The sequence below is a fragment of the Oenanthe melanoleuca genome, chromosome 4A (genome assembly GCF_029582105.1).
Source record: "Oenanthe melanoleuca isolate GR-GAL-2019-014 chromosome 4A, OMel1.0, whole genome shotgun sequence".
NCBI lineage: Eukaryota > Metazoa > Chordata > Aves > Passeriformes > Muscicapidae > Oenanthe > Oenanthe melanoleuca.
Window position 1 is genome coordinate 17,890,754 of NC_079338.1, and position 26,639 is coordinate 17,917,392.

Genomic DNA, 26,639 nt, shown 5'->3' on the forward strand with positions numbered 1-26,639 from the left:
TCATACTTGTGGAATAGGTGTAACTCCTGTGCTGGTGAGAGAGTTCTGGCATGTCAAAAGGCACAGATACATCTTCAGGACAAGTCAACTGAAAGCCAACTTCTGCACCAGAAATAAAGAGCTCCTGCTCCAGCCACATTTAATTAGCTTGTCTAATGAGGTCTTTTAGCATAACTGCTGAACTATTCACCTGCTGTACTTTTCAGGGAAAATATCAAGTATATAATTTTGGTGGGGAAAAAAGAAATTGTTCTTTTTCTATGAAATGGAAAATCATCTCATGTTTTGAGTCAAGACTGGATCCTTATGAAAGGTACTTTGGGGTCAGTCCCCTCTCAACCAAGTTTAACCTTCTGGGCCTTTTTACTAACAATTAAAATGTGTGTAGCATATATCTATTTCCTGTAATTATAATTACATGGGGTGTAAGGGTAGAGCAGCCAGCTGGCAATCAGGATGCAGCAGGACAGAAGAAATGGAACACACAAGAATTCCCATGGCCAGGAACACATTCTAACAAAAGCTTAACCCCATTCTTTTGATCAAAGATCTCTGAATTAATTAAACAATTAAAGATACAGTCAGTGCCATACTCAGACAGAAGCTGATCCTACAACAGAGACATGAGGAGAAAATCCATGGAATTTTGTCACCAGCTGCAATACAGGGCCATAGCTGGGGTGGATGGCAGCACACAGAACTAGGTGTGAGAAGGAGATGGAGCAGCTGTAACCAAGGCACACCGAGGAGGTAAAACCAGAAATGGGATTTTTCTTACCTGACAGAGTAATGAACACTCAGCAGACTCAAAGGTGAGACCTCAGCTGCTCAGGACAGCTCAGCAGGGCTGACCCTCAGGAAACCAACCCAGGAAACAGCAGCTGAGGATCTGAGGACTCTCCTTCCCTTAAATGTGGTTCTTCAGCTGATTGCAGTCTAGGCTGGCAATTCAACAGACTTTGAACACTTTTTCCTTGGCTTCACCCTGTGATCTCACCCATTTTACCAAGCACAGCTTTCGCAGCCCAAAAATGTCATTACCAGCAAGTAAATAGAAACACATAAAGAGATGGGACTGGAAGTTCAAGTCAGGTAGGCATCAGAAAGAGAAATTCACTGCAACTTCATCTCTTTTCCAACACCATCCCAGTCCAGCAGTTTCCCTAACAAGAACAAATAATTGTCAGATACACCTTCCTGAAGTGCCAGGCAGAAAGCAGGAAACTCACTACAAACACATTTTAAATAAATCAGGTGCTGTTCTAACATATATGGCCATTAACCCTTCCTTAAGACATTTGCAGACATACACATGTCCATCCCTCTTCACTCTCCTCTGCCCAATAAAGAAAACCACAGATACACCAAGGTATTTCTTATGGGCTCTTCTGGGTCTGTAACTGATTTTTTTCCCCTGGCTTTTAATTACTTATGGCTCAAGAAAGACTTGATATACTCATACATGAGCAATTTTTGGTATATTGGATTTATTGTAGTCAAGACTGACCAGAGCTAAAAGGAAAATTGTTAATCTATTTCTCAGTTTTCACAAAGAGTCCCTTAATATGCATGTTTTCTGTATGACTGTGTCTGCTGAATTAATGGGAGTAGCATGAATATAGTGAGATGCATCTGTAGAACTCCATATACCATTACTCAAACTCTGCTTGGAGAGCTTAAATCAAGTGAATATGGTCTTTTCCTGCTATTTTATTGACTAAGTAGAAGTTAATTAAGAAAAAAAATCTCTATTTGGGTTTTTTTTCCTTCAAATTAATACATTTGTCCTGAATTTGGTGTGCAGGTCCCTGATTTGTGTTGCCAGTTTTGTATAAAAGTCATATCATTAAGGACTGCAGGTATTTTTTAATTTCCCCATCACTTTGTTAATTTTGAGATTTAATCATCCTTTCCATCATTTAGGATCCTTGGTTGGTCCATGAATTTAATCAGGATGTTTATTAAGCGTGTCTGTGGAGCTGGTCAAGCCTTTCCACTGACAGCTGGCATCCACCAGCTCACCAGAGGTTCTGGTCCAGCACCCACTAAGGAAAGGTGCCACACACCAGCTTCTTGTCCTGACCTTGATCCAGTTGTTTATTGCTCAGTTTTGGGGTTTCTCCGCATTTCTCTGTGGATGGCAGTGCAGAAATACCTCAGCAATACAGAGGGATGACCTGGTTTGGGAGCTGACAGTTGTTAATAGTGCAGCACAGAGCTCAGCACACCCTTAGGCAGCACCTTTGGGGCCACATCCCTTCCAAAAATCGAGATTCAAACATCACCCAGGGCCTGTTGTCCCATGGGACCTTCCTGTTCACAAGAGATGAACACAAGCACATTGTGTCATTTCATAATGTTGGCTTCCAAACAGATCCTCAGTGGGTGGAGGGTTCAAGGGGGCACTGAAGTGCCCAACATCTCCAGCTCACCAAGCACAAGTGTGTATTCTGTCACTCTTTGTACACAGCCATTTCCTGAGACTGGAAGGGCAGGAGGAAAGGTCAAGCCAGACAAGTAAAACTCCATATTCCACAGAATTACTGTTTTACTTATCACTTGCCTTGAGATTTGACAGGCAGACTTGTGATTAGGTTATCACCTTCAAATAGATTTACAGACTTTAGGGAATTTCTATTCAACTCACCCTTGGGATGTCTTGGTATCCTGTCTCTGCATTGGCATTTGTGGTTCTTAAAGGTCTCACAAAATAATGAAGAAAGACACAAGCAGCAAATATCTTTGGATTCACCCTGTATCTGGTATCAAATATTTCACATCATTTTCAGTACACCTGCTTGCATTGCACATTGCCATTGAAAGCACCCTGCTGGTGTTCCAGCTTTTAGGTAGTGAAAGAAAACTAGCATTTCCAACTTTAACTAACTTTGATACATGGCTTTTGTCACCAGCAATCTCTTTTGATGCAACATTAATTAACTTCAAGGGGTTCTTTCATATTAATTGGGCAGGTGAGCACTGAAGCAAACACAGTAATGGATCTGGACTTCTCAGATTCAGGATCAGGTGTGCACACCCTGCTGCACCACAGCCAGCAAGAATTTAAACAGGGAATTTTACAAGAGCTTGTGCACTTTGTTAGAACCAAATGCAGCTTGAAACTCGACATCACAAATCCATGGATTTACTCAGCAGATGAGTTCTCGAAATATTTTCAGTCTGTGCTTGACAGAACTGTATCTTCATGGGAAGTCCTTTAAAAAAGCTCTGCCAAGCTTGCCATGAAAGACATTCCCATCTCTACTGAGGAAAAGAGCATCAGACACCATTTTATGTAAAATCATAGAAGCAGCAAACAAATGACAGCAAGATGCAGACATTGCCTGCTCAGCAGTAAGACTGCTCTGGCTGACTTGAGGACTTCTATATTTCATTACTCTGGATGTCAAAGCCATTTTTTGGTAAAATCAGCTGTAGGAAAGGGATAAAGTGGTGCCTGGATGAGCACCCTCAGTCTCATTTCAGATGTGAAGATTTCAGTGCTGTCTGGGTCACCCACCCCTCCCAATTTAAACCTGATTTCCATTTTCCACCTTTACTGGGCCAATGTGCAACACCTGTGAACAAAAACAAACGGGATGTTTGAGGCACTTTGTTGTTAAAGCCATCAAATATTCATGTGGCTTCTACAGACACCTCAACATTTTGGCAAGGGCTCAGAGCATTTCCCCACAGGAAGGAGTTTACTCAACCCACTGCTCCTGCAGCTTCAGAAAGATCCTTGCTCAGAGCAGGGAGAGGGGGAGAGCTGTCACTGCTCCTTCCACCCTTTGGAGACAGAATCCTTGACCATCAGCAACTTCCTGACAATTGGCTGTTATTAAACTCCAACTTGTGAGGGCCAGCTGTGCCTAATTTGAGTCACTGGTGCAAAAATAACCAGTCAGCAGGAATGGAGGCAATTATGGGTAATTCTGCTGTAGAGCAGTCCTGCATCAGAATCCCAGGATTAACTCCAGGCTGGCACTCCAAGGTGATTGAGTGAAGAGCACGAGGCCTCAGTGAAATCATGGGCAGCTGAAGCCAGTTTTTATATGAGCTGATTTTGGAAGCCTGTAACCTGCTTTTTAATTTACTCACAGGAAGATTGTCAAAATTCTTTACTGCTTGAAGATGCATAGAAGCATCTAACCCTAACCATAATCATATTTTCAAGGGACTATTTGTTTTACTTTTAAATATCCAGCCCTTCTGTCCATATGTTAGCATATAATAACCTTATAACCAAATTAATCTCTAAATGTGTTCAGCAATTTCTATACCTTGTCTTCTATATGCTCTGCTACATGTCATTCAATTATAATATAATATGATACATTCAATTTTCTTTTTCTTGAAAAAACAAAACAAAACAAAAATCCCCTTAATTTTAAGAAAATACTTTGTTTTTCCTAGTTGAAAAACATATGAGTATTTTTGCAAGTACTGCTGTGAAATGCATACAATAAAAAAAAATTCAGAGTAAGAAGTATTCTTCTAAGAAGTCAGCTCTGAGTTGTGTTTCTATGTAAAAACAGAAGTAGAAATAAAATTTTAAGCAACCATGTCATTTTGACAAACAGTGCCAGAAAAACTGTTGCAACTTCATACTGCATGGTGTAGCTTATTTTCAGCTTTTAATGTGAAAACAGAAAAGAGGTTTAAAACAGCAGCATTTGAAAAATATTGCACAAAGAAAATTATGAAAATGGGTTCAGCCTGGAGTTTACATTTCAGAGAGTCCTGTCACTAATAGCAGCATTAATAGCAGATAATACAATAGCAGTATTAGGCAAAACACAATAAAATATCTGTACTTTGTTTTGAAAGATGGCACTTTACCTTCTGCCCTTCTGACTCTGTTGTGTCACTGTAACAGAGAAAAAATTCCTAGAGAAAATTAATGGTATCTTTATTTAAAGTGAGGATTACTACCAATTCTTATTTTTCAGCTCCTTAGGATATTTGTGACACACAGAAATATCAGGTACACTGACACAGCTCCCTGAAGTCATCCTCTGCTGAAACAAGGCATGGGCTCCCCACTCTAACCAGGTCTAATTTAGGACATCAAGCCTCTACTCAAGCTAATAAGTAGATCCATGTCCTTTCAATTATTTATTCCTCTGGCAGACAATTCCATTAACCCCCTCCTGTGCAATAATTTGTTCTGCCACATGTTAGAAAAATTATTTTCCAGCTGCTCAGCAATGCAGCTACAGTAAATTGCAAGTTTTTCCTGGCAGACAGCTGATACTCAGCAGAGAGGTGAGCAGTGACATCTGATACATGGAGGGGAATGTAGGAGTAAATAGCAAAAGACAAATGTTAAGTCCTTCCAGTTTGTGCACTGATAGCAAGAAGAGTTGCAAAAATACTGATGAATTATTCACTCACCTCAAGAAATACCTGAAAGCTGCTCCTGCTGTGCAGGTGGGACCAGAGTGAACACCAACAACCTGTTACACAGAAGTTAACTTGGCAGGATGAGCATAAAGGAACAGCAGAGACGTGTTTGAGTTCACCCACCACAATGTTTGTGGCCTTACAACCGTGAGATGTGAAATTAGCAACGAATTCTTCACTCACCTTGGGTACACAAGGAGCAGTTTCCTTCCCTGCACCTGCCTGGTGCAGTGGCACCAGCCAAATGTGAGGACATCTGATCCCATCCTTCACCCTGCAGGAGGCTCAGGAAACACCCCGTGGGGATTTACTCCAGGTTTTACAGCTGGTACCCCTCAACAGGCACGAGGTTTTGGGGGGGCATCCAGTAACACACAGACAGTGGTGACAGCAGAAATGTCCCCAGGGCTCTGTAATGAGCAGCCACGAAGGCAGGACAGCTCAGGATCTGTCCAGGTGTCCTGTTCCTGAGTTAGAGCAGCTCAAGGTTGCTGGGAGGTCATGCACTCACCTGATGTGTGACCAAGGAACAGAATTAGGCAGTCCCAAAAATAAATTAAACCCCTATGCCACCCACCAGGTCCAAATCTGACACACCACGTGCTACTAAACAGAAGAGGCACCAGCAGCCATTAAATCAAGACCAATTGGCAGAATTCTTTTTTATTCCTCCTTTCTCTCCCATTTTTTTGTGGGGCACTCATTTATTTGTTGGTTTTTTTTTCGAGTTCCTTTCCCATATACTCAGTCAAAATATACATGGCTATGTTTTTGGTTTGAATACTATACACACCCACACATACATACATATATAAATACATATATAAACACATATATAAACACATATATAAATATATATATAAATACATAGATAAACACATATATAAATACATAAATAAACACATATATAAACACGTATATAAATACATATATAAACACATATATAAACACATACATATATAAATACATGTAAAAATACATATATATGTTAATTCTGTTCCATGGTTAGCAGATAGGAGGGCATTTCTCATGAACAATTTGAGCAGAAAATAAATTATGTAGTTCTAAAAACATATAAAGGAAAAGAAATCCAGGCACCTGGAGAAGCTGGTTTAATGCAGGGGAAAAAAGGCACAGCATGCTTTACAAATGCTAATGTGTGTGACAGAAAACTATCAACCTCAGTTCTCAATGGAAAACTTAAAATTCCAAGCTTAGATGGTTTACCAAAAATTACACAATAAGTCACTGCTAAATTCTGAAAGTAATCCCAAACCTAATCCCCAGACCACAGTGAGTCCCCAGGGAATTACTTATGGGCTTATTTTTCACTGAAATTGTGTTTTCCCTTGTTTCCTTTGCATTTGATAGAACCCATGGCTCAACACCCTTGAAATTTATTATATTCTGTTTCACAAGCAGCAGGCAGAGATGAAGACCTCTGAAGGTGTTCTCAGCCCCTGCAGGTCAGGCAGTGCCAGGAACATCCCACCCTGAGGAATTTGATGCCTTTGGGTTCCCAGAGAGCTGGGGGGTGAGCCCAGGCTGCCAAAACCCCCAAACTCTGTAAAAACAAAAAACATCCTCTATAAAAACAAAAAAAATCCTCTCTAAAAACAAAACCCAGGTCTGAATCCAGAAATGTATGTTAGGCAAATTTTCATGAGTCACTGCAATGTGTGAATGAAATTGGGAAAGAAGCATTAAAATCATAATTGTAGAGTCACCTCATGCTGAAATGGTCCTTAATTAACCTGAAAAACTCTATACCAAGGCTTTTAGATTTTTACATCACCTATTTATTTGCCTTTATTCACTGCAGGTAGAGCCATAATTTTCTAGACCATTTTAAAGGAAATTTAGGCTGCCACAAAGAAATTTTATACATTCAAGGCTGATTGTACTCACACAATAACAAAGCTGCACTTGAAGAGGGCTCAACACAACCAAATCACCAAATTCATCAGAAAAAAACTAATTTTATTCTAGAATTCAGGATGCTGCTGCCAGTCAACAGGAAAAAAAAAAAAAACAAACCCAAACTAATGTATTCTGGCAGCAAGAGAAGACATGAAAAATCACTTTTATGCTTATCACACAGACTGAGAGGGACAATTAGCAAGGGTTGGGGCAGGACACTGGGATGGGAGGCCTGGTAATGGATATTGAGGAATTGAACTAAAAATGAGCAGCAAAAAAACCTTTCTGGCTTAGGGAAGAAAATGGACAAGAAAATAGACAAAGGTAGGGAGAAATGGCTCTGGGGAGCATTCAGTTAGAATGGGACACCCAGCTGGACATTTTTTACAGGAGATATCTGAAATCTGCCAGTAAATTGCTCCCTCCTACCCTGGCTGATGTGCCAGCAGTGAGTTCCTTAGCAAGGTTCTGCTGGGCTGGGCTGAGCAGCAAAGCCTGAGCACTGCCCTGGAAACCTCCAACACTGATGCTGGAAATGGAACAATGTGATGAAAAGGAGAAATTTCCCCCAGTCAAAATATATATGATATATGATATATGATATATGATATATGAGAGTGCCAGGACTCAAAAAAAAAAACCAAAAAAACAAAACCACAACAAACCAACAAACCAAATTCTAAAACATGAGAATAAACCTTGCCTGAAAATAATAATTTGTCTGTCTCATATTGAGTGACTGATTAGTGGATGATCCACAAACCCACTGTGCACTTGTTTGTTGTTTCAGTTCCTGCAGAAGCTGGAATGTAAATGCATCACTGTTAAAAAAAGAAAAAAAAGGATTTTCTGATAGTCAGAAGAGCTGAATGCAGTTCTAAAACACAAACTAGAATTGCCTTTGTTGTACAATGTAGTGCTATCCAATCCCTTTGATTTAGGTTTTTTATAGCTGGTCATTTTCCTCCTGGGGACTGTGGTATCTTCATTAATCCCCAGCACACAGCTTGGAAAATTGATCCTGCTTATAGATATGGCATTACAGCTCATCAACTCAATTAAGCCATGGTATAAGAACACAGAGCTCCACATAATTCTGGGTGTGCTGAAAACCAGCATTTCCTTCCTTGGTTTGGGCACCTGGACTGAGAGGGTATTTGTATCTTTTTGTGCCCTGATTCCCTAGTTATAATTCCCCAGTTACAAGGAGATTTCTCCTCTTATTGTTTTGACAGCAGACTTTTCAAATTGCACACAAAAGCCAGAGAGAAACTAATTCCATCTTAATAGTGTGATTTTACTTGTGTATCATAACTTAGGACACGAAAAGAAACAAAAATGTGCTTTATGTAGGCTCTGGGTATCCTCTTTTAAAGGATACAGAGTCCATGAGGATTGTTGTAAAGATATTCAAATTCATATTAATGACAGGCTGATCAAGAATTAACTAATTCAATAAATCTTCTTCTTTCTTTGTCGAATTAGAGTTGGTGTTTATGTTGTTTTGTTTGTAATTCCACCTATGTTTAGAAAAGTAGAAGAAAAAGTAGCAAAATGGTGAATCTAATAAAAAAAAAAGATAAAACCATAAGCAGTGCCCATGAAGCTTCAGTTCATGCTAAGAATACAAATGGAAAGCTGTAAATATCTCTTTTTCTTGTCTTTTAAAAGGAGTGGGTGAGAACAAGCCCATAGGAAGATGATTGATGGGGCACGGTGGCATTATAGCAATGCCCTGAAACACCCCAACACAGAGCCTGTAAATCTGAGCTCACACTTCCCTGCCCTTAGCACAGATCCACGATGACTTCCAGCTGACCTTGCTCTGGCACCACTTTCCTGAGCCTGGATCTGCTGGGGTTCAGCAAATCCACAGGGAGGGGCAGACAGGGGACCTGGAAAAGTCACCCCAAATTAATGTGCTGGAATTCTGTCTGCAGGCAAAAAATAAATGTGCTGTCCAACTCAGCCACACATCAGTAAAAGGGAAAAGGAAGGACTCTTGTTATTAATGCTGGAGGGAAAGGCAGGTTGGTATTTCTGCCTCCCCTTAGATGCACTTTGGGCCACCTGTAGAGCTGGTTAGAAAAAACTCAGAAGAGGGCTCAGAATTTATCTACCTTGACAAGGGGCAAAAGTCCTTTGGGAATGGAGCTTGGTCATCAAGAAGAACTTTAAAAATATTTCCATTTTCAATTGCATCTGATCATGGTGTCTAAAACAGCAAGAATAATTTCTGTTAGCCACTAGCTGAAGTTCAGCTGATACAGAATCTATCTGGCACCAGCTGTAAAACAAAAATATTTCAGCAACATACAAAGGATATTTGGGGTTTGGTCACTTATCAAATGTAATGAAAACAATTCCTAATTGTGAAGTTAAAAGTCTGTATAAATGCTTACACAGCATTCATTATCTCATTTAGAAGATTTGTGACACAGAACAGCAAAGGAGAAAATATTTTTTTTGAAAAATCCATCTTAACTATGCCTGACTCCAATAATGAACTCCTTAAAGAGTGACAAAATGGAGATAATTATTTTGGAAACTGTTTTTAGATGAAATTTTTCTGAGACTTGTATTAACTCTTTGCTTCATAGAATAGAAATTTTTGGAAAGCAGACTCCTAAGAGGTTTCTTTGGAAGACAGTGATGTCCTGAACTCTGCTGTCTGTACATTTGAACACACTCTGAAGTCCATTTGCTACTCATTTTAAATGGAGATTTAGTGTAGTAATAGATTTGATCTAAACATGGTTCTAATTACCTGTATGGTTTGTCATAATAAATTGGGTTACCTTTCATCATATTACTTGGGAGGCACAAAACAAATTAATATAAACTGGCATAACATGTAGTATACTTAAAACACTTTACTAACTTCCATTTTACTGAAAATGAATGAGGAATTAGAACAAATCTTCCCCTAGGATGGCAATTTACCTCTAATTATGGCTTCAACTCTGAAGAACTCACTTCTTTTAAGAAAAAAAAGTGGAACTTTTCAATTCCAATACTGGAATCAAATCACATTTTCTGAGATCTTATTTGGAAAGCTGACATTGGAAGAAAATTTGTGCTTTTAAAACACTGATTCAAACATTGGAAAGATGTGGCTTCATTGGGACTGGGGAAGGTCTAACAGGTGAGTAATTTCCTTAAAGTCAACTTGGAAGCAGGATCTGTTCACCAGGAATTGCAAATCCCATGTAGAAATGCCAGTGGAAAGTCCTGAGGTGTTGGGGGGACATGATCCATGCTGCTCCAGCAACAACAAAAACTCATTTGCCATTGGGAAATGTGCAACCTGAAATATTAGAGTGAGCCTGAAATACAACCTGGGCTGGGGGCTGGTCACAGGTTGGACTCAATGATATAATTTTGGTTTTCCAACCTAAATGATTGAGTGATTCTGTAATTTTACCTAATCATGCCTACACTGGGAGTAAGGTTTTAGAGTGTTTAGATAACAATTTCACAGCAATAGTCAGGGATGAAATCTAATTAATTGTAAAATAAAGCTTGTAACATTTGCAAATAGGATTATATAATTTAATTCCTAATGATAGAGGGGCCTGGACTCCCAGCTGAGGTACCTGCTATTTCCAGTCCTAACATTTAGTGTGATTAATTCTGCAGAATTAATCTGCAGAATAGACTTCATATAATTTGTAAAGTATGATTAGCCAAGATAATTTTTACTGAAATCATGTTCTCTGCTTTTGCTCATGAATAGCCCATGTTCTAACTTTAATTTGGATGGGAACAATGGTAACACATTTCACACCAACTATTTTTAATCTTCTCTCCCTTCCTGCAATGAATATGATTTTTATATTCCTTCTTTGACTACATAGTGAACTCATTTATAACCTGTTTCAGCTTCCTATCTGATTAGTTCTTTTCCCTACAGATTTAGTTTTGCTGAACCACAATGGTACCACACAGACAGCAGAATAAAATATAAATTCATACATAATCATGTAAGCAGAGATAGAATACCTGCAACTCCTCTTCATTTCAAAGAAGCTGCCATTGTTTAATACCTTCAGAAGCTGCAGCACTGTTTATATTCAGCAGAATGCCTTATCCTAGCAGAGAGCACTGAATAATTATCAGTAGATGAGTGCACAGTGCAAAATAAATATCAGAAGTGGCATAAAAGAAGAAAAAGAAAAAGAAAAAAAGTATTTGCAATCCACTCCTTCCCCAGAATAATTATGTAATCTTCAGAGGGGAGAAGTCTGAAAAGACCATTGAATGAAAATCTCCCTGTGCCTTTGGCTCTAACAAGGGCACTACTGAAAGAACATGCACAAAGCTGGTGAGGAAACTGAGAAAAGAGATTGAATTTCCATCAAGATTCCAGATTTTAGTACTATCAGCAGACTCAGATAAAACTCTGTACATAAGCACTTCTCTGTCTTGCAAGAGGATCTAACAGAGAAGAGCAGCAGATTTGGTTATAATTGTCAGTTCTATTCAGATAAGCACAGAGTGGAACTGTTCCCTCACAGGAAGCACTTGCTGAGGTTTTAAGGCCATTTGGAAATGTGAGCAAGCTGCAGTTTATCCCCAGCTGCACTCCCCAGAGCAGGGATGGGACAGGAAACTTCCATCAGAATTAGAAGGAAGGGATGGCAGCCTCCCACTGCCAATGACCACATGGTCCAGGAGGCTGGGTTAAAATTCAGGTTATGAATTCAAAAAATTTAAAATTCAGGTTGCTGCTAACTTCAGCAGTGGACTCAGAATCCCTGCATTTCCCAGTAACTTGATTTTTAAAGTATTTGGTACAGCAATGTCCAGCAAAATCTGCTACTTGTCAGCAATTTTAAATTAACATTAATATTGGTAGGTCTTAATTAATGTAAGCTAATACTTGCCAGTAAGTTAATAATAAACAACCAGGAGAGCAGACATCATGGATGAAACTGAGTTACCAGGCTCACTGAATCTGAACCTCTGGACATTAACAGAAGTCCACAAAAATAATCTGGTTCATTGAAAATTGAAAATATAAAGCCAGGAAAACCTCTCTTCCTAAAGAGGGATCTATTCTTCTCCAACTTTTACCTTTAACCTCTGGCAAAATTAGACAGGGCTGTGTGGAAACCCAGCCACGTGGCTGGAAGAATTCCTCAGCTGGGTCCGAGGGATGCTGGAGCAGCAGATCCTCTGAGCAGAGAAAATCCTGGAGGCTGCTCACAGTTCTGCATCCCCACGGGGCCTGTTAAGGAGAGGATGGCACTAAAAGTGGGTCACAAGTGTAGCACTTTGTGAGAACTGAGCCCTAAACAATTAAAGTAGAGCTGCTGGAATAACCAGTGTGTGAAGAAGAAATGAAAAAGGTTAAATATTTGATGGAGTGGTGTCAAAGCATCCCATTAGTATTTTGCCCCTGCTTCATGGCTTTTCTGAGGAAAACTTGTAAGCTCAGCAGCAGCACTTCAGTAGCACTGTCTGAATACATAAAAGCAGCCTAGTGAAACTTGTGACCAGAAAATCTGCATGAGACTGAGAGCAGGGGATAAGTGAAAGAGGAAATTTTAAACATTCACTGTTTGATCACTCAGGAATGAATTATTCCCTGGGTTTGCCTGGTTCAAGGTAATAACCCAAACTTTGAGCTCCCTCAGCTCCTTGCTGTTCCCCACCCATACTCCAGCACAGTTATTAAATCCTTACCAACAAATGCCAACTTTTGACTTCAGACAATTTCAGACATGATTTCTGCATCATTTCAGACAAACTTCATTACAGACTGTGCACTGGGTCCTTTTTCTGCCCTTTGAGCTACCTGCCATCTCATTTTCAGCTGAGACAAGTGCTCAGCACACTCCTTGCTTAACTTCAGGTAACTGTGTGAGCAGCTTAATTTGTTTCCAGTGAAACTTTCACAGAGCTTGGCACTGGCACTTTTAAAATAAATAAGATTTAAGACTTTTCAAACAGTACAGAAATAGCTATGAAAAACCAAAAATCAATGATCATGTGATCAAATGTTTTGCTAAGTAGCAAAGTTACTTTGAAGTTTCTTCTATGCCCCACAAGAGGGAATTTCAACTTGGCCCAAACTAGAAATATCTTTCCATAACCCAATAATATAGTTTCTTTTCAATTAGTTAATTATAGAACCACATTCTTCTTTCACCTTGCTCTACTGAAAGGAGAAGCACAAGAAAATTTCTTGTACAGGGCTTTGATACCTCTATTTCTACATAAAAATCCCAAGAAAAGGCCATAAAGCATCCTTTAGAAAGAACACTGCAGTAATTTTCCTGATGGCATACAAAATTTAGTCACTGTTAGTTCTTCCTCAATTCTTTTTCACAGAAAGATATCACAGACTAGGAAGGATGAAAGGAAATAAGATAATCCACTTTGCAGACAAAAATCTACATGTTTTTGCTGGAATAATGGATCCTAACCACCAAATATCTCTGGAGGAGCAGCTGAAGCTCAAGAACTTGCCTTCTTTCCCACCCACACCCCGGTGAAACTGCATTTTCACAGCTGGAAAGTGTGGAATTTGTTCTGTGCTTCTTTCCCTCCAGAGATCAGTCTAAAACAGACCATGAAAAAGAATCCACTCTTTGCTAACCCAAACAGAACGAGCATTTTCCTGACCAAAACCAGTGATATTTGTGTGGGTTGTTATGTTCAATACCTCAGGGCATGATCGTGCAGTTAATTGGATTCCAGGGAGTGCCACACTCTATAGGTGGTATCTGTCAATAATAATTGTTGCTAAAAGTAGGGGGATGTTTAAAAGTACAATTACAGACGAGATATTCCAGGAGAGTTTCTTTTTCTACTGAGAATACAAAAATATTTATGCACTTTTACACCTCTACAGCAGATGCCACATCACCTCTGATTAAAACTGCCTGCCAATAATGAATTTCTGTGAGGCACAAATTAAAATCAGCTTCTATAGATAGCTCCACAAAATAAAAATTTCCACTGCATTTGCCAACACTCCTCCATATTTTCTGATAAAAACAGGCAGACACACACAAACAGGACATCAGGAACTGCCAGCTGGGGATCACAAGTTCTGAATATCTTGTTCATTTAGAGACCCCACTACCTGTGGGTAATTTAAGTGTTCTCATTCCAGCTATTGCTGATGTAAAATATTAAGACAGCTCAGTAACCTCAGTGAAGAGACTCACAGGCTTGGAAGGCAGGATAAAGCAAAAAGAACAAGCCTGCTGAGAACACCAGATGAAAAATTTATATTTTTAATATCTTTGTATTTCCACATTCTGTTCCATGTTCATCAGAATCTCAAGCATGGAATAGCAGTGACTTTATTTCTTTTCTGCCTCCAGGTACACACCAAGGCTTCAGGCTGGTGGCTGGCTCATAGAACACCAGCTCTCTTATTACTCCAGATAATTTATTTATAACCAGTTTGTGTGATTTCCCTGTTAGATGTTGATGCAATTTGACTGGGCTTTCAGTTTTGTATAATTGTTAAATGGATACAAATATTGATAAAACATTCCCTGCACAAGAGCAGAAGTGTCACACAGGGAGGTTTTCAAAGATAAATCCTGGGAAATACAATGCACATCAGCTGAGAAAAATCCCCAGTATTAAAGGTCTCACTGCTGAGGAGCTTTAATATTTTAATTGAATATTTTCACTTCCACATTAATTAGCCCATCCACAATTACCTGGAAGTAATTGCATGCAAGGATGCCTCACTGCATGTAAGGATGCTGTCCTGGGGAATGGACACTGAGGCTGTGTTTGGAGTTGGAAATGCAGAGACTGCTCATTCCATACATTAAACCACCATATAAAATGGTTCTCTGCCATAATAGGAGGCACAGAAAATGCACAGGGTCGTGCCAGATTCACTGAGAATTGTGATGGGAGAAATGAGGGGAATTAACTGGGGGCTGTGCCTTCCTGCAGGTCACCTTTCCTTGCATGGATCCTCAGCAAGGACAGACCAACTCCAGGTGTGATTCAGGCAGAGCCCAGGCCCTGCAAGAGATGTAAAAAATCACTGAAAACAGCTCAGGCTGCCTACAGCAAGGTGATGCCAATAAAAGTATTAATAAGCAAACCTCACCTTCTAAACTCTTTGGAGAATTGAGCACAGATCTTTCACAGGCTGCTGGAGTGAAAGACACTGAGGGACCTTCTGAGAAGCTTTTCATAGGTGTGAGTCAGGTTACTTCAGTCAGTTAATGACTGCAAAAAGAAAGGACAACAAATGAAAACTGTACACATCTGGAGGCACACTTACAGCTGGCATAATATTCCTCAGAGGAAAGTGAGATTTAAATGCTGTGATTCTGTAAGATTGTTAAAATGTGTCAAAAAATATTTCTATAACTTCCAAAGTAGGATATTAAAGCTTTCTTTTAGGCTTAGTAGCCACTGGAATGGTAAATATCTTCACCTCTGCTCAAACCAAGCCCTGTGCTGTACAGCACTTTTTCAGCTCAGAAGTTAAGTGGCACAATTGGAGCTTTGGTTTGTGCCCAAATGACTTGGCAGGACTAAATTCAATGATAATGAAACTTCACAGATTTACAGACATCCTGGAAACAGCAGAAGCAAGTTTAGTATTGTACTCCAGGACATAATTACAGCACTTACATATTTTCATTAAAAAAAAAAAAAATTATGAAGAGAAAGAGACAGAAATTGTTCACAGAATTTAACAGCCCTATCAAAGGACAGCTATAAAGAAGAAAACTCTCCAGCCCTCCAAAAACGATACAGTCATTTGAACTGGTGATTTCAGCAATTAAATTTCAAAATACTTTTGTTTCAACACATCTGAAAAGCTCATGCTGGTCTGTAAGAAATGGAGATGTGACTGGGAGCATTAGCAGGTAGTGCTGCAGCAATTAGCAGCGTGCTCTCACTGTGCTTAAACACAGGTCATGATGTCCTTAGCAGAGATTACTCCAAAAAGAGGAAGAAGTTCAGCCCTTTGTGCAGAGAGTAATTTAGGATCCAAGCCCAGCAGTGAAGGAGTCTGGAGTATGTCAGGAGGAGAAACAAAGTACCCCCAAAGTACCCAACACTTAGCACACCACAGTGTGATAAAAACTTTTACCTCTTAAGCACTTTTCTTCCTAAAATCTGAGTTTAGCCATATGAGAAAATCTACAGCTACAGCAACTAACCAACCAAAATAATATTTTGTTTGAATGTCAAAGACAGCCTATGACAGTTTCAGAGTCTCCCTCTAAAGAAAACTGTAAAATCCATCTGCTCTGATGAGCACAAATAAATAAATAAATATCCCTCTAACCCTTTTCACATTCCAGGCATGTCCATTAACTTTCTCTATTAACACTCTTTGGACAGAAATAGCACACAGAATGCACAAGAGCTAATATTGGAAAAGCTAAACAAAAGCTGTAATCAGATTTTAAAACAGACAATATAAGGCATTGTAATTAACCAGGTTGGAATAAAGTGCTCTTTATTAGTGCAAACGAGCTCATCTGCTATAGGAATGAATATTTCACAATCTAATCCAGAATGTATTGACACCAGGCACACATTTACATTTCTCCCATGGACAGATTGTTATTGACCTTGTGATGTGACATATCTACTGTCACTAAGCTACAAAATGGGAATCTCATCCTGCCTCTCCTCTTTTATATACAGAAAGCAACTAATTTGTCAGCATGCCAGCTTTAACTAGCTGAGATGAAGGTAAGCTAATTTAATAGGAACTGTTCAATAGCTTCGACCCACCTGACACTGTCAGTTAAGGCAGCTCCACATTGCAGTGTCTTTCATTATTTCCAGCTCTTTCTTCAGACTACTTGAACAGCAAGTCAAATAATATGCTCAGGAGTCAATAGGCCTGACTTTTTCTCAAGGACATTCTTTTGATGCCAGGAGGCGTCAAGTGGGAAAACACGTAGCGTGAAGGTGAGAGGACACTAATTAAATATACATAGCTCTGGCCAGGGAAGAATGAGGCACAGCTTGCTATCTGAAAACTCACTTGCCTGCTTGGCTGAGGTCACAGCTGTTGACTTGTACAAGTTCTTAAGTTGCAGGCTCAGTATGAGATGCTTTAACACTCTTAAACAGCAGACAAAGGGGATCTGCAAGGATGCTGTGTGCAGTTCTGTGTGCAGCTCTCTGTGCCTTTGTCCTTTAAAGGCACACAAAAGAGATTCCTTGTTTAACTTTGACTGAAATGAGTCTGTATCTTTTATCTATCAAACTCTTCTGGTGTTTCCTGAGGCTGGGAAAGGATCTGTGCCTGCTACACCATCAGTAATGTCATTAATCTTGTCCATGCAGGAGCTGGCTGTCTAAAGGATTATTTCAAAGCATGAATCTAGCCACAACACCCCTTCAGATTAAACTGGCTACAGTGAAAAACAAGTGTTCACATGCATGCACCTGGGTTATTTCAGAGGGAAGCATGCACATTCCCACCATGTAAAACACTTTCAGGACACGAACTTACATAAAAATATCAAATAGTTCAATCCTCTCCTCCCTTTCCTAGGTTTTCTTTGTGCTGCTGATCATTCCCATTTAATATATTACCTAAAAATCAAAATTTCAATTTCCAGCTTGACAAATGCCACCCTGCCCTGCAAAGTGTTTTTACCCTGCCATGTGTGACAGGAATTTTGTATGTTTGTCCTTCCACAGACACCTGGGTAGAACTGCCCCACCTACAAAGGCATTTCTGGTTTTGCTCCAGTGTTTGAGCAGGAAGAGGAGATTCTGTGGGGCTGTTTGCATGCTGTGAGTACCATCCCTCCCTTCAGGCTCAAGGGTAATCAAAACTCACATTATCTCTAAATGGACAGATGAGGAAGTGCTCAAAACTGGGCTGGTATGATAGAAAAATTATGCAAATTAAGACATTTAATAGTTGCATAATTTCACACTAACAACTGAGCATTCAGAACTCCAACATTTACCATTCCTAGAACATAAATATAATGGTGCATCACATCCATTCTTTATTGTTTCCAGCCTCTTGCAATTTTATCAGTCTACAGCCAAAGAGAGTGTTTTCCTGAAAGCTGAATATTTCCTCCCAGTTTCTCCCTGCTGGCCATGCAAATAGCATTGCACTTTTAGTTTATGAGAATGACTTTTGCTCACCAGCCATGAAGTTCTTGCTTTCTTCAGAGTCTGGGCTTGACCTCCTCCTTCCCTCCACCAGACCTGTCTGCTCTGAAAGCTGTGGGATTAAACACCATCTGATAAATTGCTAATCCACCATTTATCTCAGTCTCTCAAAGTATCTGAGAGCAATTGCAGGTCTCAGCTCATAAGATTTTCGAGTTAACAGCCTTTCTGCCCAGGCTGTAACTGCATTTAGACTCTGAGCACATTAGCATGCAGGCTGAGAGCAATGCCCTCCCCACTCCTGGGGAGGAATGTGGGAAGGCAAAGACTCCAGCAAGGTTCACTCACATTTCACCACACCCTGTTTGTCACCTTTGGATGTGTTTTTTGTGCTTACTGGATTAACAGGCTCTGTTAATGCACCAGCTGGGCCTTGGCTGTGCCTGGATGAGCAGGTTCCTCCTGGTGAGGGACAGCCAGGAATCTGCTTGCCTGGTTTGAGGGGAACTGGAGCAGAGGCTGGACAGTTAAAGGAATAAAACAGGGATTTAATAAAAGCCTTCAAAGGATTCACCCTGGGCAGTGATGGATCCTGAGCCATGAGTTTTCCCACTTTAAAATTTGGGTCCATTTCCATATTGAGTGAATTGTCCAGTCCCAGCTCCAGGCTCTGCAGTCCCACCCTCCCAGATTCTCTCCTCCATTCTCTCTGTTTGCACTTTTTGGGGCTGGAGCTGCAGCGTGTCCTTGGTTCTGGGCTGGAAAAGGATTGTTTGTGTGACTGAGATGGGAGGAGAACTTGTGACACTTTATATGGAGTTCAGAGTCACACACCAGTGCAGTGCAGAGTCTGGGAAATAAGAAAACTGAAACTGAAGGCATCAGGTTCAGTCCATCCCCTTGGATGTGCTGTTGGTCACTTTTGCAAACACAGGGCAGCAGCAGACACCCCCTGCCCCCTTTGCCATCACACATTTCCAACACCTGCAGTGCCACAAGCTCAGCTCAGGAAAACCTGGAAAAGCTGAGCCTGGTGGGTCTGGTGAGCCCCGAAGACATTTCCTCACAAACCCTCCCCCCATTCACTTTGCAATGATGTTGTTCTGCTGATTGCAGAGGAAAGCCTTGGATTTATAAAAGTGTTACACATAGCAAATTTTGTCCTTTTGGGCTTAAACACAGATGAATATTGGCTGTGCTTGCTGGTTTCAAATCCTTTAACACAGTCTGATTCTCTGCTACAATCATCATTCATCCAAAACTACAGAAAGAAAAATTATATGCTTTGATCTTTTCAAAAATGTGTATTATTTCCAGAGCATTTTTCAACTGTGGTAATGGAGAGAGGGAATGCAAACACAACCATCAGGAAAACTGTAAGAGACAGTAGCTTGTGATAGAGGCAAACTGGAAGAAGGCAAAATGTTCAAGAAGAATATTTTTTGACTTACCATTCACCCTGAAACAATTGCAATATATTGATGGGAGATAAGAAATATGAGATACTCAGATTTCTACAAAATCATACATCAGCTCTCTAGCCAATGGCTGTTCTGTAATTAGTGCACCTCTGGCACTGACCCACTTTAAAAAAAAAATCAAAAAAATTAAGTTATTTTCCTTCCTTCGTTTCTTCAGGGCAGGGAGCATGCCAATGCTTATAAACTGTTATGTAAATGCACAGCACTACATAAATTTTGTTAACAATGAAATCATTCTGTTTCTGTGCACAAAATCCAGATATTAGGAGTAACTCTTTTCTAGCCACTGGCTCTGCCCAGCAGAGTGGAGGAACCCCAGAGCAGTTTGGTTTTGTCTCACAATTTTGCAGCCTCATGAGCAGCCAAGGGTGATCTCAGAGCTGCCCTTACCCATCTGCATGGAAAGCACTGACTGAGGATGTTCAGCAGCACTTTCAGCTCCACTTCTCATAAAAATCTACTGAGACTATATTACAAGGTCATTTGATTGATCTCTGGTATTTGGAGATATTAAATATTTCAACATTTTGGTCAAATCACAAAACTGAAATGCTGAGAATCTAGAAATCACATCCATGCTCACCACACCAGTGCTGTTCTGGTTCAGACCTTGTATTCTGCACCATTTTTTAGATTATAATACTGTTCTTTAAATTAATCAATCAAACTAATGACACAATTTTTCAACAAGATGTTGGAAAAAAAAAAATCATGTTTCCTGCATTGATTCAAGGAAGGATATGACAGGTATAGGTATATAAGATAATGAATTATGTTAATCAAAATTCAACATCTTATCATAAATTATCTGAGAGCTAATGGAAACTGGAAAGTAATTATTAAAACAGATTTTTTTTAATATAATACATAATTAACAAATGGAAGTCACTGCTTCCAGGCATCATTTAATGAAGATGTTTATAGGGTAGGGGGTTTTTAGGCTCTGTGTGGGTAACAGGAAATTTCACATAAAATCCAGAAGAAATGCTCTGCTCCAAGCTAAAGACCAGGCAAGGCTCAAAAGTCTTCAGGTCTATAATCCACTAAGCCATGATTAAACCACTGTGCATTTTATCATTAAAAGTCACAAATAGATGCACTTAAGAAATTTATCTTTGCATAAAAGCCACTTCTACATCAGGCAGGGAGCAAAATGACAAATCATGGCTCGCTCCAGAAAGCAGATTAGACAAAATTTTGTGTGCCAAGGAGAAACCCCACTGATAAACCCCAGTTTTCAGTCCTAAAGCACCTGAGAAACCATGAAGAGCTCAAATGGAAGAGATCAAAGAACCCTCAATGGAAACAACCTCTCTGTTTCTGTATGTACATTTAAGGAAAAACTTGCATGAAAATGCTCCCACCATCCATCACTGTGAACCCCCAAACCTTCCTGACTTTCTGAGACCTTCCTTTACCTGCAAAAACCCAAATAAATTTTCCCCAAAAGAAATTTTCAAGTGTTTCTTGTTTATCACTCCCAAATGATTAGGTTTCTTTAACTTCCTGTTTGGTTACCATATAAAAAAAAAGAAAACAATTTGCATAGCACCAGAACAGATTCTCTCTGACAAAATAAGAAGATATAAATATCAGCAAGCAACAGCTATAATAAAAATAAACAAAACTTGGACCAAAGTTATTGATCTCTGCTGAAAGAGACCCGAGCAGACTTTTAAGGCTGCAGGAATTCCTCTGGTTTCCATGGATGGGGAAGAAGGAGAACTGAGAATATGCAAATGGGCCAAGTATTTCATGATATGCAGATGGTAAGAAGCTAATTTCCATCTGACTTTTTTTTTCCACTGGGTAATTACACTCTCCCTAGCAGAAGCTTTATGTCTGCATTGAAAGCAATAGCCAGCTCTCTGTAAATAACCTACTTCCTACAGTGGGGTGGGGGAAAGGGAGTTTAGCAAGAGCATTTTTATCTTTTTTGGTTAGAATTTTTGTGCTGTAATTTCACTTCAAGTGGCTACTGTAATTACAGGTTAAATTTGGCACCTACACTCTACTAATCTAATATTTTGCTAACTCATTTAAGCTATAACATAAGAGGAGAGAAAATTAGTTTTAGGCTTCTGTAATGTAATTATTACCTTTTATAACAAAAAAAAAAAAAAATAAAAAAAAAAAAAAAGCATGGCCAATTAGTAAATAATGAGAACTAATTTATTTTTGGCAATTGGCAAAAAAAAAGGTGCAATTTCGTTCTTACAAATTTTTAAAATTACCTGCTGTATATGACCAATTTTTCTTCTAAGTTTTGCGAGCACTTTTGCACAAATAAACATCAAAATTCTATAATTACAAATTAGAATCACTGATTACACGTATTTACAGTAATTACATAATTAGCAATAATTACATTAATTAGGCAAACAATACACTGCATTGACTAGCAGTGGAAAACAAGAACATTTGCACATATAAAAACCTGCTTTGAGCTAGGAAAGAAGGATTTTATCCTTAGCACTGAATGCAGAATTAAAGCACAGAGCAGCACCACTGGAGTGTGCCTTGCTCTGTCCAAGCACCAAAAACTTCCAAAAACTCTGCTGCAAACACAATGAAGTATTTTGGGATGCATACATCCCAAAAAACATGAGCAAAGGAATACTGAATTGACGTGGATTGCTTTAGGGATGGGAATTTCTGTTTCAGAAGCCCCTCACTCATTTGTTTTTTTCCCAGAGCTGCACAAAGCTGCAGCTGCCCGTGCCATGGGCTGTCCCTGAGAAATGTCACCTTGCTCTTGGCTCTGATGCTCCTGCTGCACCCTCCCTCCCTCCCTTTGCTGCTCCTCTATCCTGGTGTGGCCCCTGAGCCCAAATATTCCTGGTTACAACCATTTTTATTCAGCCTTATTTGTTTCCTGCCAGGCTGCTCCAGCTCATCCTCAGGCTGATGGTAGAGAGAGAACAAAACTCCTTTTGTAGCAGCAGTGTCTCAGATCCAGGGCAGCAGCAAACTCCCAAATTTAGGTGCTTGTTACATGACCATGGCAGGTCAAACCAAGCAAAGTCACCAAATCACTCTGGGAACATCTCACTGCACATGAGGTGAGCACAGGAGCAGCTCAAGGGGCAGAAGGCTCCTGAGTGAATGGTCACAGACAGGAACTGCATGGAGAAAAGTGTTTTCAGCCTGGACCTTGAAGTAAGAAACTCTGTGTGCAGTGCTGATTATGTTCCAGTCCATCACAAACCTCAGGCAGCTGGGGCAGAGTGGCCCTGGATCCCTTGGAGCTTCACACCAACAGCTCACGTGGAGCTTTGTGGGGTTTTTGGGTTTTTGGATGAGGATTGAGGTGATGCACCTGTGAGCCTGTACCTGATGTGTCTGTGCCTGATGATCCGTGCTGCAGCTCACCTGAATGAAGGAATCCATGAGCCAGCTTGCTCTGTGCAGTCCCAGAGCTGTGGATTCTCCTGGGAGCAGCAGTGTCCCAGGGAGAGGGAGAAGTCACTGCAGCAAGGGATTCCCAGAAACACACCTGTGCTAGAGAAAACTCATCAGCTCAAACCAAAAGAGAGATTATCACTGAGTTAATATTTATGCAACACAGGCAAACAAGGGATAGGAAACAGGACGGAATGGGAATAAAGTCCTTGAAAACGTAGTTCAATAGTTGCTGCTATTTGTCAGAGTTGTAGTGAAGGACTAAAGGAACAGTGAGGATGAGAGAACCTGGAATAAGCCAAGGCAGCTGCTCTGAGGGTTTCATTAAACACATGACATCTGTATTTTCTGTCAGACAAGCACAAAGAACTCGGGACAAAAATTCCCGAGTTAGCTGGGTCAGACCCCTCCCAGGGGAGCACGGTGGCAGTGGCAGTGAGAAGGGGCAGTGATAATTCCCCTACGGCATGAGACCCACAGCATGTGGGGCTGTCTGTGGCCGCTTCTCCCCTCGTCAGGGATCAGTGTCCTGCCTCCCATCCTCCTTGCCCAAGAAAGTGCTGACAGGAGGCCGGGGTGGGTGATGCTCGTTTAGGATCAGGAGGGTGATTTGTGTCACTGCAAACTGGCGGGCAGCTGAGGAGGAAGGTGGACAGGAACAGGCAATCCCATACCTAAGGGCGTTTCCTTGGTTAATTAAGATTTTGATACAAAATAAATTATCTAAATATTGTTTTCTTGTTCTGACAGCAAAGCTGTTCCCTAATACAAATTCCACACAGTCTGAGCACAGGCTCAGATATTACCAGTATGTCACTACGTGGTCCCCAATACTCACCTGCTTTTAACTTCATTGCAAATGACCACAATATCATATTCTGATAGTGTACTTATGATATCAATCCAAGCATTAGCAGGACAGCAGGACCACGGTTTGTTTAAGCAACCAGAATTCTTTGACACCAAAGGCTCAACCATTGGGAAGGTCTACCAGGTCCAATGAAAGGCCAAAGCTCCTGGGGTGCGCTGGGATCTCATTCATTACCTGCACTACTCCTTATTCCACAGAACCACAGGTAAAGCGGTTACTGTTTAGAAATTTAGCTACAGCAGTCTGCCTAAAACACTTCAATTATGCAGTTCCCAAGCTACCTTTGTGTTCAGTGAATGACAGCCCTGCTGAAGGTTTAATGAGCTGTGAATGACTATACAAAACTTAGAGGATCACAAAACCTGCTTCTGGTAATTTACATGAGCAGTTACATCTAAGTGCCAGAATCTATGTCATGATCCATTGTTAATACACTCTCTATGTTCCTTCTTAAGACTGGTTGGAATATAATTATTTCCAAGTCTCCAAGCTAAACCTGTCCGTTCTGGTTTTCCTTTGTCTGAACCACTCATTGATACACAAAAAGCCTGCCTAGGAACATCAGCTCCCCAGAGCTTTTAGCAGTTAAAATATTTGATACCTTCATACTTTCCACCTCACACGAGGGTTTTTTTGTTGTTTTTTTTTTAAGAGAAAATGCTTTACATTTCTGTTTAAATCTGTCACGTTGTGCTGGTGGGTTTGCAGGCTGCCAGAATTCCCTGCTGGAATAGCTGTGGGCTCATGGCACTGCTCACAGACCCGACAGGCTCCTCAGCAGTGAGTTGGAGCAGCAGCTCTCCTTGCACACACATTTCACTCAGCAGTGAAATGATCCATCAGCTCTCCTTGCACACACATTTCACTCAGCAGTGAGATAATCCATCACTTCTTGCACACACATTTCACTCAGCAGTGAAATGATCCATCAGCTCTCTTGCACACACAATTTCACTCAGCAGTGAGATAATCCATCAGCTCTCCTTGCCACCTTCTTGCACACACGTTTCACTCAGCAGTGAGCTGATCCATCACTTCTTGCACACACATTTCACTCAGCAGTGAGACAATCCATCACTCCTTGCACACACATTTCACTCAGCAGTGAGCTGATCCATCACTTCTTGCACACACATTTCACTCAGCAGTGAGATAATCCATCAGCTCTCCTTGCACACACATTTCACTCAGCAGTGAGATAATCCATCACTTCTTGCACACACATTTCACTCAGCAGTGAGATAATCCATCAGCTCTCCTTGCACACACATTTCACTCAGCAGTGAGACAATCCATCACCTCTCTTGCACACACATTTCACTCAGCAGTGAGACAATCCATCACTCCTTGCACACACATTTCACTCAGCAGTGAGACAATCCATCACTTCTTGCACACACATTTCACTCAGGAATGAGCTGATCCATCACTTCTTGCACACACATTTCACTCTGTGCTTTTCCCAGCTGCCACAGCTTTGGCTCTTTGCACACTTTGCCTGTTTGAGGTGTTGTTTCTGCTATTCCTGCAAAGTGTCCAGATCAGATCACTGCTCAGCATGAAAGACAAAAAACCCCAACTCAGAGGGACACAGTTTAACACAATAATCCTTTAAACCATCAGATAGTGTTATCCCTTTATTGGTAGCTATTCCCTAACAAAGAACTCTCCATCTCCTCTCTTCTCATCTGCACTTCTATCTCTACTTATAAACAGTGGCCAAGTGATTTAAGGAATTTAGATTATTAAGAAACCCTGTTTTTGAGTGTCTCAACTATGACATCATTTATTCATTAATTACATAGAAAACCAAAAGCTACATCCCACATTAACAAGGGAAAGCTGTAGGAAACAAAGAAACCAGAAGCAGAATTGATGAATATTCACTGAGTCCTTCCTGCTAAGACACCTTCAATTCAGAGCATAAAATTTGTTTTAAATGTACAGAAAAAATGTATCAGGGAAAATAATTCACTTTTAGCCCTTAATATAATACATACATGGGTGCATTTACTACCAAAGGATCTATTTCTGCAGTCTACAGAATGCTCAAAAATAAGCTAAGGAATGATTCAACTGCAGAAACATGGCTAATGCAGCAATACCAACATAGAAAATAAAATCAGAAATGCTGGAAAGTGAAGCATTGTTCTTTACTGCCAGCTTGCAGAAGATGTAGTAACAAAATCTGTAAAAAAATCTCCAACCACTTTTTTTTTTTTTCAATTCTGTTTCTAGAATTTAAAACCAGTTATACAAAATAATTGTCTAGAGATTTCATGCAAAGAACCTTGTCCTTGATGTTACAAAGTCAGATTCAGAAACAATTTTTGTATTACTACAATATTACTACAAGCTCCACAACACACCTGCTGAACATCTCCTTCTGAAATAACTCAACATGATCAAAAGCCCCAGAAAAACAGAAGCACAAAACAGAAAAATGAGTCACACACAGAAGGAGGAGC